Here is a 15,505-nt window from a genome sequence, read left to right as displayed (position 1 = left end):
AAAAGAAATTATTTACTTAAATCAACAGTGTGAAAGTTCCATTAAATCAATTTTATGGACAGGGTTTTTCACTTTGTGAAATTAAGCTATTAAGAAGTCATGTGATTTGTAATAAAAGAAAATTCCTTTGAAGCTTTTGAAAAATTTAGATAAACCTTTGTAAAAAAGGCAAAATTTTGTAGCATATAAAATGCAGATATATAGAGGTAAATTTCCATTTTTCACCAAATATGAGTTGTCACCTATTTGTATTAAGACTGTGCTGATGAACTACTAAAACATTTTCTAGTTTCACACACCTTAATCAAAAGCACCTTCAAATAGAGAAGATTAATCCATACACAGAAATTAGTATATCAATAATCCTATGACACTTCTTTAAAACCAATTAATAACCTATAACTACTTAATTAAAAGGGGGGTGCGGGGGGGGAATCAGAAACTTAAAATAAAGGTGTTGACCAAGCTGTCACCATTATTCTGTAGTCATTATATTTGGGACACGAAATTGGGCGTGGGGCAAATAATATCAGATGCATTTTTGTAGATGATGACTTGTAAATAAAATTTGGAATCCCCATGTCAAACCAAACCCCTTAATACATTATCTAGACCTCTGTTTACAAGCTTCTTTTTTTACAGAGCTCTAAAGAATACTTGCATCTTACTTTATATACATCTGATATAACATATCTAACTAACAATACATAAAAAAATGATAACTAATACATTCTTAATTGTTGACCTTCCATGCAGTGACAGAATTTACCAGTATGAAGAGAAAAGCAGGGGTAATCCCTCCCCTTACGCCTCAATCTCAGCCTGCTAGTCTCTCCATTCACCAAAACGAAATGTTAGTCAAGAAGGCAACTAAAGCAATTCTGTAAAAAATAATAAAACATTTTATACACAAAAATATCAGATGCATCAAAAAAAAATATCATTGTAAATATACCTAAAATAGTAACCCACATTTCATACCACCCAGTTATTATCTAGAACTCTGTTTAACAATTCTTTTTTTTTCCTTTCCTTTTTTTATCTTTTTTTTTTTTTTTTTTTTTTTTTTCTTTTTTTTTTTAACAGAGCTCTAAATAACAACCCTATTAACAAAACGTATACATCTGATATGCACAATATTTGTACAAAACCTTTACCAAAGGAACTAACCAGTATGAAAAGATAAGCAGGGGTATTCCCTCCCCTTATACCCATTTCTCAGCCTGCCAGTCTTCCCATTCATCACAACTGGTGTTCCTGTTAAATAATTTACAGAACACTATAAAAAAGAGTGTTGTACATCTAGATTGGACATAGTGTGATGATAACTATAAAGATAATATACATTTGCAGTGCATCCTTAATTTTGTACTATGCTGAATACTTGTAGTTAATCTTCAACTAATCAATCAAATGTAAATAAATACAATTTAAAATTCATAGAATAGCAGCTTTGTCTGTTTTCCCTGTTTGTCCTTCATTCACAAAAAAAAAGATTTAATTATTTTAATGAAATAATGCGAAACTCTGTCTCAAATAAATGTTTATACATTTTCCATCCTCATTCTAATGATAATACTTCTTTATAAATAGTAATCATAAATGTATTCAAGATTGCATAATGAAACTGTACAAAATACCACAATTTTTTTTTACATTTTTTTTGTCATTCCGCTCAGATTTATTCTAATGTAACCAAATCATATTCAAAAAAAGAGATTTAAACCAATGGCAGCTGCCTGATTGTTCTCACTGGTCACATCAAAGTCTAACATTAAACCAATGGCAGCTGCCTGATTGTTCTCACTGGTCACATCAAAGTCTAACATTAAACCAATGACAGCTGCCTGATTGTTCTCACTGGTCACATCAAAGTCTAACATTAAACCAATGACAGCTGCCTGATTGTTCTCACTGGTCACATCAAAGTCTAACATTAAACTACTTCATGTATTAACTATGACCATTTAAGGGAGAACTGTAGGCCTCTGAAATTCTAATGTAATCGACATGTCTGGTTACAAAGAAATAAACCTTTACAACTGACTCTCTCCTTTCCTCCCTCTCTCTCTCTTTCTCTATTGATTTTAACAAGAATACTAATACACTATATTTTTTGTCAATAATTGTTTCCAAGTTCATCTAAATGGCGAAATTAAAGTCTCTTCTTCTGCATCAGTTGATTTGTAAATTCCGAAGCACAGTTAATCTACAAAGAAAAAACAGAATGTCACTTAAAACATTGAAAATAAATTCACAAAATAACATATCTAATTCTTAATATGTCAGAAATTATTCATACCCTATATCCATATACTGGATTGATTGATTGAATGTTGCATGCTTAATGTCCAGTGATCAATATTTCATGCATATTTTGAACGAGCTTAATGTGGGCTAAATATAAAAGGAAAGTTACCATGCCATTTCAATTTTTGAATCAGATTTATATGCATTAAACATAACATATAACTCAGAAATGAGAGTATTTAAACTTGCTAATATCAATATTTCTTATAAAAATTTCAAACTTTCAAATAATTTGGTCAAGACTTAAACAGTATGAGGGATAAACAAAAGAAAGTATGATGATAATCAAGTTTCCATTGTATAATTGCAGGAGCAATATTTCATTACCATTTTGTTTTACTATAGACTTACCTTGAAGTTGGTAATATAGTACTTCCAGGTCCTAGTGTCCTCAGATCTTGAAATAGATCACACACAATTCTTAAAAAATTCCTGGATATCTGAAGGAAACAAATTATGTTGAACAGTCACATTTAAAAAAAATGCTTTTATGGAATTTTAATTACAAGTCAGAGAAGGACAATTTTTCACCTAAGTAATAATATAACATCCAATCGGGTACATACATGTTGTTTTACAATTTACCAGGCTTTATATAGATTAGACCGTTGGTTTTCCCGTTTAAATGGTTTTACACAAGTAATTTTTGGGGCCCTTTATAGCTTGCTGTTCGGTGTGAGCCAAAGCTCTGTGTTGAAGGCCGTACCATGACTTATAATGGTTTACTTTTATAAATTGTTACTTGGATGGAGAGTTGTCTCATTGGCACTCATACCACATCTTCCTATATCTATATGCATGATTTTTATGTAAAATTTTTACTTGTAAAGAGTAATTTTTCACAACGGTTTTCGAAAACTGTTTACCTTAACTTTTCTATTCAAAGCACCAAAGTTTACCCTCTATATAAGTTGGTTTTGTATTACTAAATCTGGTTTTCCGGATAAGGTTTATGGATTACAACTTGAAAAATTTCTCTACGTACACAATCAGAACATCAATGAAGACCTTTGACTCTGTGCATTTTTCTTTTTCAAACACACCAAACATAAATGCTTATAATATAAGGTAAATAAATATCTACATGTAGTCACATTCAGTGTAATTTTATAATGTATTTTAAGTATAATTACCATGTCTTTTGTATGCTAAAGCTTCAGACCCGGTTGTGATGTGCCTATCTGTAAGATTTATCAGTTTATATTCCACTAGCACTGTCCATCCACATGAATACTGGTCACATCAATATGAATGTCAATAATTCACTTGCTGGTTCCAAGGCTGGTGTCAATAATTCACTTGCTGGTTTCAATTCTGGATTTTAAGTCTATTCACTTCAGTCAGTTCTATCATTTGAATATTTCATTGTCCACTATTCTGACTGGTCACATATATCCTCTTACAATAAGTCAATTAAGTCAATACATTTAAAACTGGTTATTATTAGAATATTTCATTTCACTATTGTTGTCATCCATTTGATTCCACACATCTTTTCTAATTTTTCTATCCCCGTGCCATAACTGGTATATTTTTTTTTTAAATTGGAAAAAAATTCAAAAGTGGTTATTTAATATATTTTTTTGCAGAAAATTTTGAATTTGAGATTTATAGCAAGCTTTTTCTACATGTTTATTTATAAAAGTTTAATTATAAAATGATTTTATTAAAAGAAAGGGTAATTTTAATAATTTTTTGATGAAAATGTAAACTATCAGCTGTAGGGGAGCTTGCAAAGTATACGTAAAATTCACATGAAAGAAAGATAACTCTTTCAGCCTTGTGGCTCAATCTCTGGTGGAAAGTTCTCATTGGCATTCTTAATTCAAAAGTGGTTATTCAAAATTTCAGCTGTTACTTAGGGGAGCTTGCAAAGTAAACATAAAACTCACATAAAAGAAAGAGAACTCTCTCAGCCTTGTGGCTCAATCTCTGATGGATAGTTCTCATTGGCATTATTACCACATCTCATTGGCATATTCTTACCAAATCGCATTGGCATTATCACCACATCTCATCGGCATTATTACATCTCATCAGCATTATTACATCTCATTGGCATTCTTTGCACATCTCATTGTCATATTTACCACATCTTATTGGCATTCTTACCAAATCGCATTGGCATTCTTACATCTCATTGGCATATTTACCACATCTCATTAGCATTATTACCACATCTCATTGGCATATTTACCACATCTCATTAGCATTATTACCACATCTCATTGGCATATTTACCACATCTCATTAGCATTATTACCACATCTCATTGGCATATTTACCACATCTCATTCGCATTGTTACCACATCTCATTGGCATATTTAGCACATCTCATTGGCAGTTAGCATATCTCATTAGCATTTTTAGCACATCTCATTGGCATATTTACCACATCTCATTGGCATTCTTACCACATCTCATTTATTTCAATATATGTGTATCTCCCCCTGAATTGGACAATTATCTTCCCCTGAAATGGACAATTTGGTAAAATATATCTTATGTTTGTTTCTTTAATTCATTAACAATTCTTCAATTCTGGTCTTTTCTTCAAAACATGACAGATCTTGTTTTAGACAATATTATCATATTAAAGAGATAAAAATAAAAATATTTTTTTTTAGAATACTTGTGAAATAAATTCACTTAACAATTATGGCTGCTGTCAGTGTAGATGCTCCTTCAAAGTGATAAAATTATCAAAATGCTTTGAGTGGGAAAAAGGATGACAAATTATGCCTCAATGTAAGAAACAAAAGCTTCGTTTGTAAAATTTTACATTGATAACCATTTCTTAGTAAATAATAAGATTTTTTTCCCCCTAAAAATACTTAGCAATGAAAATAAAACACTTTTTTTCACTCTTTGGAACATTATGACTTTTAGCATTATCATGTGTTGTATTAAATAGTTCTCTTAACCACATTTAATGTATGCTAGACATGTAATGATAAAGTCACTCTACATAAAAAAATGCCTGTACCAAGTCAGGAATATAACAGTTATTGCCCATTCGTTTGATGTGTTTGAGCTTTTGATTTTGCCATTTGATTAAGGAATTTCTGTTTTGAATTTTTCTCAGAGTTCAGTATTTTTGTGATTTTATTTTTGTATAAACTGGGTTAAAGCAAAACATGAATCGCTGATCATTTATTTAAACACTTTTCTGTTCTAAAATATTTCAAGCGTTACATTATTTTATAGAGTTTTAAAAGTTCTTTTGCTATAAATTTGCATGTTTTTTTTCTTCTTTCCAAAACTGATAATGACAAGTCATAATGAATAAAATAAAAGAGGATCTGGGGTATATTTCAATGAGACAGCAAGCCAACAACACACAAAACAAAATAATTTAGATGGCAAAAATTAGATTTTGTAATAATAGGTGTCTAAAAAATTATCAATTGTTGTGACCAAGTAATAAGTATCTTTGATGATGTTTGTTCTCGTCCCAAAAAAGCTTAGATTATAAAGGTCAGATTATAAAGGTCAGATTATAAAGGTCAGTTTAAAGGTCAGTTTTTACTTCATATTTTTTATCCAATTAAAGTGTTTTAGACATAGAAAAATTCTTTTACAAAGTTAATTAAGTTTCATTTGGCCGGAAGGAGGCTAATTTTGTATTTAGTGTTCAAAAACTAACAAATCTGAAAGCATTAATTATTTTGATGGGTTTTGTATTTACTTGTTTTTACCATTGGATAGTTATGTCCCTTATTATTAGAAAAGTTTTGTTTTTATAGTTCACAATTAATGTACCACTTTACAAATCTGAAAAGATTTATTTTGGAAGATTCAAAATTTAAAATCTAATATTGTTCCTAGCTTTAAATGAAATGGGGTTCTGCAACAATTATCTTTTACATTTGTGCTGAAACTAAATTGGAAAATTGGATAATAATTACTCTTTAATCTTAATAAAGGATGTATTTTGTTAAATCAGGCGTCCACACTTTTAATCAGCAATACCTCAAACCAGTACAAACATTTCAACAAAAACTTTGGACAACATGTAAAGACACAGAAGGTTGGTGGTTCTGTAGGTGTTATGGCTTCCCCAACCAATAAAAACTGGCAGCCATGTAATAGCCAGGAGTACTACAAGTGGCGTTGAAACAGTCAAATTTTTCCAGAATAGGTAAATAACTTGGTAGTTACAGAATTAGGACAGGCTAGACTGGCTGTTATACAAATTTTTCAGGGAATTTTCCAAGGCAAACATTTATTTTTTTACATGTCTTTACCAAATAGGGAGAAAGGGTTCAGGGGTGGAACCAGCAATTTTTAAAGGGGGGGGGGGGGGGGGGTGTTCCAACCCAGGAGAAAGTGGGGGTTCCAAATATATATCCCCATTCAAATACATTGTTCATTAAAAAAAGGGGGGGGGGTTACAACTCCTCAGACCCCCCCCCCCCCCTTGAATCGGCCACTGGGGTCACGAAATTTTCCAATTTTGAAATGTAACAATAACATAATTTTAAAACAAGGACTTTAAGACTGGATTTGCATAACAAAGATAATTGGTTTGTATTCTTATTATTCATACCCATATTGTTAACAGGAAATTCTCTTTGTAAAAAGAAGATATTAAAAACAGATATTTTTCCAAATAAAACATATTAAAGGGATTAAATTGAATTGAATTTTGACTTAAGACATCAATTTTCAAATTATAGTTTTATGATTATTAATCAGCATCCTTTAATTTTCAGATAGATAATTTAAATTTCAGAAAAACGTTTAATCAATCTTGGACGAAATTACAGGTGATGAATGTCTCCAATGTTACGATGTGACAATAATTTTGAATACTTTCTTTAAAAAAAATCAATCTAATAAATTCTGTGTAATAAAATGTAATTTTAGAGCAGAAGAAGTCCTATCCCTCCACAAGAATAGTACCTTAAACCCTTATTTGAAAACTCGCTCCATCAATCTCTATACTCGCTACATCGATCTCTATACTCGCTACATCAATCTCTATACTCGCTCCATCGATCTCTATACTCGCTCCATCGATTTCACTCCATTCTCTCCCTCTCTTTCTTCCATCCTTCCAACCTATTTAATTAAGTACCAATTGTTAGTAAGTACCAATTGTTAGTGTTGGTACTTAGAAAGAATAAGATTTTTTTATATTAAGGTACTACCTGTAGAGGAATGGATATTTCTTATCAACAATAAAGTGGAACAATTTAATTCAAACAACAGTTTGGCATGTAAACATTAACTTTTCAATTAAATATTTTTAAACCAAATATAAAAATTTTTTGATTTCTGTTACTACTAGGAATTGAACAACAGAATGAGTAACAGTTCATTTTCAAATAAACAAAAATAAAATGAATATGAATATTTTAAAATGAATACTTTTCACTACCAATTATAAGAAATTCAAAACCCATCTGCTCCCAACCCCCTCAATGGTCCTATGCTTGCCCGAAGTGTTGGAGGTAAATGGTTCCATCCCATGTCTGGACAAACCAAAGACTTTAAAAGGAGTATTTGCTGCTTTTCCCTTAAAAGTAAGAGCAAAGTCAAGTTGACTCTGAGCGACAATAATGTATTCCGGAAGGGTTGGATGTCTTTCTTAGACTCACACGTTTTACTTTTGGAAATTCCCAAAATTATTTTAATAAACCTTGCATTACGAAATTGGTATCTTAAATGTTCTGTTCTGAAAGTTCCTTTAAAAATCTGTAAAATGGTTTAGGAATAGCCGATACATATATGTTCTACATCTGACTTTTAAGGGCAATTTGATCTAAAATTTGAAAATTTGAAAAATTATTTCACCATTTTTTTCTTGATCTTTAACATCAGACATGATTTATGGTTTTATTAGAATTTAAGGGGTATGGCATTATACATCTTCATTTATAAATTTCCATATTATTTTATCTTGAAAATTCCAAACGAAGGAAAAAAGGTATTAACATTATCTTTAAAACCTTTCAAAAGATTGTTTAAAAATATATAAATTAAAAGTTGTGTCTTTTTTATAAAGGTCAACATTAATGATTTCTTAAAATATTTTTTTTTTTTTTTTTATAAGGAATGGGTAAAACTAAATTGTAAATAAAATGTACTATAATCTTTTGACGTTTTTTTTTTTTGTGTTGTTGGTTGCAGTTCACTTACATATATCAAAAAAATCCTCAGAAAATAAAATGTAGACTTAATTATGTTTCTTAAATAAATTCATTTCACAATTCTTTATTTCAAATTTCAAACATTCATTAATTAATAATTTGCCAAAGACAAAAATTAAAAATTTTGTACAATTCCTATTACTCTTTTAATTTTCTATTTTTAAACAAGTGAAAGGATATTGGAGTTTTTATCTTTTAATCTATTTTAACACTGTAAAAGATTTATTTATGATGGCAATTAAGTTCATCTAATGGTCTCTCATTGGTAAATGATTCTAAAAAATTGTACCATAAATATTTCATTACATACACAATTGGTCATAACTATTTGGATATGATGATAATGGCATTAAACTGAAGGATAGGAGATACAAATGAACTAAAAAAAAAAAAAAAAAAATACTTGGACAATTAGGATAATCAAACAAAGGATATGGGAATGAAAATTCTGCTAAGATAGTAAGGGTAAGTTACTGAAGCACAGCTTAGATGTAGATATAAGTAAGATATTAGACTTAAACAATGAAGTTGGATGGAGAGTTCTGTCATTAGCACTCATATCACATCTTATATCTATTCCTATTATGATAAAATAAAACTCGAATTTCAAGTTAAAAGAATGTATCCAATTCGGATCATGATATAATTAAATCCCAAATTCAAGTTAAAAGAATGTATCCAATTCGGATCATGATATAATTAAATCCCAAATTCAAGTTAAAAGAATGTATCCAATTCGGATCATGATATAATTAAATCCAAAATTCAAGTTAAAAGAATGTATCCATTCGGCATCATGATATAATTAAATCCCAAATTCAAGTTAGCATTCTTGCACATCTCATTGGCATATTTACCACATCTCATTAGCATTCTTAGCACATATCATTGGCATATTTACCACATCTCATTAGCATATTTACCACATCTCATTAGCATATTTACCACATCTCATTAGAATATTTACCACATCCCATTGGCATATTTACCACATCTCATTAGCATTATTACCACATAAATCCCCTAAAATTCAAGTTAAAAGAATGTATCCATTCGGTATCATGATATCATTAAATCTCGAATTCAAGTTAGCATTCTTAGCACATCTTTTATTGATATTCTTAGCACATCTCATTGGCTTATTTACCACATCTCATTAGCATTCTTAGCACATCTCATTGGCATATTTACAACATCTCATTAGCATATTTACCACATCTCATTAGCATATTTACCACATCTCATTAACATAAAATCCCCAAATTCAAGTTATAAGAATGTATCCAATTCAGATCATGATATAATTAAATCCCAAATTCAAGTTAGAAGAATGTATCCAATTCAGATCATGATATTATTAAATCCCAAATTCAAGTTAAAAGAATGTATCCATTTGGTATCATAATATAATTAAATTCCAAATTCAAGTTAAAAGAATGTATCCAATTCCGATCATGATATAATTAAATCCAAAATTCAAGTTAGCATTCTTAGCACATCTCATTGGCATATTTACCACATCTCATCAGCATTCTTAGCACATCTCATTGGCATATTTACCACATCTCATTAGCATTCTTAGCACATCTCATTGGCATATTTACCACATCTCATTAGCAATCTAAGCACATCTCATTGGCATATTTACCACATCTCATTAGCATATTTACCACATCACATTAGCATTCTTAGCACATCTCAATGGCATATTTACCACATCTCATTAGCATTATCACCACATCTCATTAGCATTATTACCACATCTCATTAGCATTATTACCACATAAATCCCAAAAATTCAAGTTAAAAGAATGTATCTATTCAGTATCATGATATAATTAAATACCAAATTCAAGTTAGCATTCTTAGCAAATCTCATTGGCTTATTTACCACATCTCATTAGCATTCTTAGCACATATCATTGGCATATTTACCACATCTCATTAGCATTCTTAGCACATCTCATTGGCATATTTACAACATCTCATTTGCATATTTACCACATCTCATTAGCATTCTTAGCACATCTCATTGGCATATTTACCACATCTCATTAGCATTATTACCACATCTCAATAGCATTATTACCACATAAATTCCCCAAATTCAATTTAAAAGAATGTATCCATTCGGTATCATGATAAAATTCAATTCCAAATTCAAGTTAAAAGAATGTATCTTTCGGTATCATGATATAATTAAATTCCAAATTCAAGTTAAAAGAATGTATCCATTCTGTATCATGATATAATTAAATTCCAAATTCAAGTTAAAAGAATGTATGCAATTCGGTTCATGATATAATTAAATCCTAAATTCAAGTTAAAAGAATGTATCTAATTCAGATCATGATATAATTAAATCCCATGCATTTTTTTTTCATTTTTTTTTCTATTTTTCCTAAAATTATTAAAACCCATCATCCATGCATTTTTTTTTTTCTCTATTTTTCTTAAAATCATTAAAAAACCATCACCCATGCATTTTTTTTTTTTTTTTCTATTTTTCTTAAAATCATTATATAAACCATCACCCATGCATTTTTTTTTTTTAATTTTTTTTTCTATTTTTCTTAAAATCATTAAAAACCATCACCCATGCACTTTTTTTTTTTTTTTCTCTATTTTTCTTAAAATCATTAAAAACCATCACCCATGCACTTTTTTTTTTCTATTTTTCTTAAAATCACTAAAAACCATCACCCATGCACTTTTTTTTTTTTTTTTCTCTATTTTTTCTTAAAATCATTAAAAACCATCACCCATGCATTTTTTTTTTTTTTTTTCTATTTTTCTTAAAATCATTAAAAACCATCACCCATGCATTTTTTTTTTTCTTTTTCTATTTTTCATAAAATCATTAAAAACTTTCACCCATGCATTTTTTTTCCACACAATTGACACTATCAGCATTTTCATAAAATTTTTTTGTTTCCATCTGAAAATCTTTTAATAACAAAAATAATGGTTTTGAAATGGTCATTCCACTTTTTACACAAAAATTTTACAACTTAAATATGTTACATTTACAAAAAAATTTACAAATTATTTCAAAACAACAAAGTGTGAAAAGGGATATAGGTACCAGACTATCACTTTTCTGAAACATGTGTATCCATTTCTTTGAGTTCACAGTTCATTATAAAGCCAATTCTGTCATCAATACAAACTGAACAACTAAATTTGGATTCCAATGGATATCAGTAAATTACAGATACCAGGATATTTAGGAGCATGCAATTTGATTTTTGGTGTTTTAGCGCCACTTTTAGGCCCTACTTTTGGGCTATTTCGTGATAGCCAGTTTTTATTGGTGGAGGAAGCCAGAGTGCCTGAAGAAAACCACTGACCTTCAAAAGGAAAACTGACAACCCTAGTCAATTAAGATTGGAGTCCGTGCACCCGCACGAGCGGGGTTCGAACTCACAACCTCAGTGTTGACTGGCTAGTGATTACAGTAGTAGCTACTTAGACCACTTGGCCACCGAGGCCCCCGTGTTCCTATGGATACCTTATTTACATTGGTAAGACACATGGGATGTTCCTGTGGATACCTTATTTACATTGGTAAGACGCATGGGATGTTCCTGTGGATACCTTATTTACATTGGTAAGACGCATGGGATGATCCTGTGGATACCTTATTTACATTGGTAAGACGCATGGGATGTTCCTGTGGATACCTTATTTACATTGGTAAGACGCATGGGATGTTCCTGTGGATACCTTATTTACATTGGTAAGACGCATGGGATGTTCCTGTGGATACCTTATTTACATTGGTAAGACGCATGGGATGTTCCTGTGGATACCTTATTTACATTGGTAAGACACATGGGATGTTCCTGTGGATACCTTATTTACATTGGTAAGACACATGGGATGTTCCTGTGGATACCTTATTTACATTGGTAAGACACATGGGATGTTCCTGTGGGTACCTTATTTACATTGGTAAGACACATGGGATGTTCCTGTGCTTTATTTACATTGGTAAGACACATGGGATGTTCCTGTGGATACCTTATTTACTTTTGAGCGGAACAGGAACATGTGATGTGGGTATATTAATTTTTGGTAAAAATGGGACATGTTTCTATGGATACTCTAATTTCAGGGAACATATGATATTTCAATGAATAACTTATTTATTGTAATCTAAATTAATTTATCAAATTTAAAACTTTAACAAGGAGTTTAGAAAAAGGACTGAGGATATTTTTATCACTTAATTTAAATTCTGTATCTTTAGGTTTCCGTCCCCCTTGTTTCTGTTAAAATTTGTTCTATAGGTTTTTTTTTAAAAGGGATCGAGGCTATTTCAATTAATCTAAATTTTAAATATTGGGCTTCCATTTTCTGTTTCAAGATAAAACTTTAACTAGAACATAATTGGGTAGGACCAACTTTCATGTGGGTATGCATGGTCATTTTTTTTCAACTTTAAATTTATCTAAACGAAAGAAATGTGTAAATCCTGTATTTAAGCCTTTGAAAAGGAAAATTTAACAGTTATAATAAATTAATATGGAGGATTTGGTTATTCTGTTTTTTTTTTAATTTGTCCTTTTGACTATAATTAATTGAAAATGACTTTGGGTATTATGTTATTGAGACAGCAACTAAACAACACAAAAAACCTGGACCCCAGAGGTCAACATAGTCTCCAACAAAGACAAGTTTCTATACTATAGGTCAAGTACTTAATTGTATGTTTTTGGGTTCTTTTTTTATATACAGTAAATTCTGTACTGTTATAACACAAAATTGTTTAAATAGAGTGAGATTTTATTTACTCAATCTTAATGAAAGGAATTCAGAAACATGCATAAATGTTTAAACCAAACAAAGGTCTCTAATTAATTGTTCAATTGCTATTTTAAAGTTTAAAAGGTACACTTTGGTTATTGTTTACAACACTTTAAGAAAGACCACTTTAATGGTTAAATTTGAACAATGGAATATCTTGATTCAAAACTGAAATTTCAAAAGGGAATATTTTGTCATCATTTTTATCCAAAGTACTGGGGTATTTGTGCTCCACAAACTTCAAAGCAACAATAAAATCATCACAACAATGTGAATACAACATTAACACACAACTTACTTCCTTTAATGGCCAGCAACTCTTTCCCCATTCCCTGCATGTCCCCTTCTCCCTCTTTTATCTCCCCCAGTTCACCAGGCCCTGGGTTTCCCCCTCCCTTTTTTATCTCCCCCAGTTCACCAGGCCCTGGGTTTCCCCTCTCCCTCTTTTATCTCCCCCAGTTCACCAGGCCCTGGGTTCCCCCCTCAATCTTTTATCTCCCCCAGTTCACCAGGTCCTGGTTTCCCCTCTCCCTCTTTTATCTCCCCCAGTTCACCAGGCCCTGGATGTACCCTTCTCCCTTTTTTATCTCCCCCAGTTCACCAGGCCCTTGGTTTCCCCCTCTCCTTTTATCTCCCCACTTCACCAGAGTCCCTGGGTTTCCCCTCCCCCTTTCTTTAAGCCCTAAAATCCCAGGCCAAGGTATTTCCCTTATTCCTCCCTACCTGCCCAGAATCCCAGTCCCAGGTCCATTTAAATAGAGATGTTGCTATATTGGGTGAGGGGTTAATTAAAGAGAACAATGAAAGAAAACATCAGCAAGCCAGCATAAGCTTTACATGTTAATTTATCTATGCAGTGCTAATTGTCCTATGCAGATATGCAGGTTTATGCAGTTTATGCAGTGTTAGATACATTGTTATACTTGACTTGCCAGTGTTAACTTTGTATACTTTATATTTTTGTAAAAAAGAAAGTTGAACCGAGCAAGTTATGTAATAATGTTGTACTCAGACACTATAATAATGCAATATCGTTCACATCAAGATGTTGAAAGCCCAAATCTTTTACTGAATTCAAAATTTTCAACCTATCAAATTGCAACAGAAAAGATTTAAGAATTTTGCTTAATTATTATTCTAAAATAAATGTGACAATTTTTTTTCTTTTTATTTTACAGTAGTGGATGAGAGGGTATTTTGTAATTTTTTAAGTTTGCTTTTTATCAAAATGAGGAATTTTTGATGTGAACCATCTAAATATGGGATATTTCATCTCTTTAATTAAATATTAAAATTTTGTATGTCAAAATGGGGATATATTACACTAGTTCTCTTTAATTTTGACATTATGAATGAAATGTTTTTTTCCTTTTGGAAACTTTGATGGCAGACCAATTCAATACATTTTTTCTTTATAGATATTTAGTAAATTTTGTAGACTAAGTTGGAACTATAAACACTAAACATATTGTATAGATACCTATCTATTGGTGAAGACTAAGTTGACCTAAAGACGCCTTGTTTTTATATTGTCAGATACCACTCATTGATGTATACCAAATATATTCTTTTATTCTTCAGAATACTGCCAAATTAAGATACAGAAATTTTATTTTATCATTTTTGTAATTTTAAAAGAGAAGTAAGGTTAAAATCAACAAATGAGAAATTTTTGGGATGTTTAATAGGAAATTAGTGATATTTTCCTTTTTTCTTTACTTCTGATCTGTTATTGGATGTTTTACTACATGTACTTTTATTGTCATTTAAATACTGTGGCATGAACTTAATATGAAGTTAAAAACATTTATGTTTTTTAAAATATGGGTTTTTTCTTCAAATTTAAGTTTAAAGTTCAGAGATTTATTTACTTTTAATTAAATTTATCTCATTTTTATATTTAATAAAATCAGGACGGAACAGTTTTTTTTTTTTTAAATGCTCTCATGTAGTTATAGAACAGAAGTGGTAATTTTATCATTTCATCCAAAAGTGAAAGTTGCTGGAAAAAATTCCTTTATTTAAACCATGAAATTTATGTAGGGGACTTTAATATTCATTTTCTTTCTAAAGGGTGGTGACAATTTAAATGTTTTAACTGAGTCAAAGGAAATATTTTGTATTTTTCATCAAAATTTCAAAAGCGACTTGGAATGTTGCACTGTTATGCTGGATTTCTATGCCCCATTTATGGGCATAATGTTTTCTGGTCTGTGCCTCCCTTCGTCTG

At 30.6% G+C, this 15,505-nt stretch overlaps 1 long non-coding RNA gene across 1 annotated transcript; it reads right to left on the bottom strand.

Annotated features, from left to right (window-relative positions):
• Positions 1-1,955: 1,955 nt before the first annotated feature.
• LOC127719619 (uncharacterized) lies at positions 1,956-5,162 on the bottom strand. The gene is made up of 3 exons (XR_007990432.1): positions 3,444-5,162; positions 2,662-2,750; positions 1,956-2,209 (listed from the first exon to the last, which is right to left on the bottom strand). It is a non-coding gene; the product is annotated as an uncharacterized LOC127719619 (long non-coding RNA).
• Positions 5,163-15,505: the final 10,343 nt, after the last annotated feature.

This window comes from Mytilus californianus, unplaced genomic scaffold (assembly GCF_021869535.1).
Source record: "Mytilus californianus isolate M0D057914Y unplaced genomic scaffold, xbMytCali1.0.p SCAF_11, whole genome shotgun sequence".
Lineage (NCBI taxonomy): Eukaryota > Metazoa > Mollusca > Bivalvia > Mytilida > Mytilidae > Mytilus > Mytilus californianus.
The sequence above is the reverse complement of the archived record's forward strand: the minus strand, read 5'-3'. Positions and strand labels throughout refer to the sequence as shown.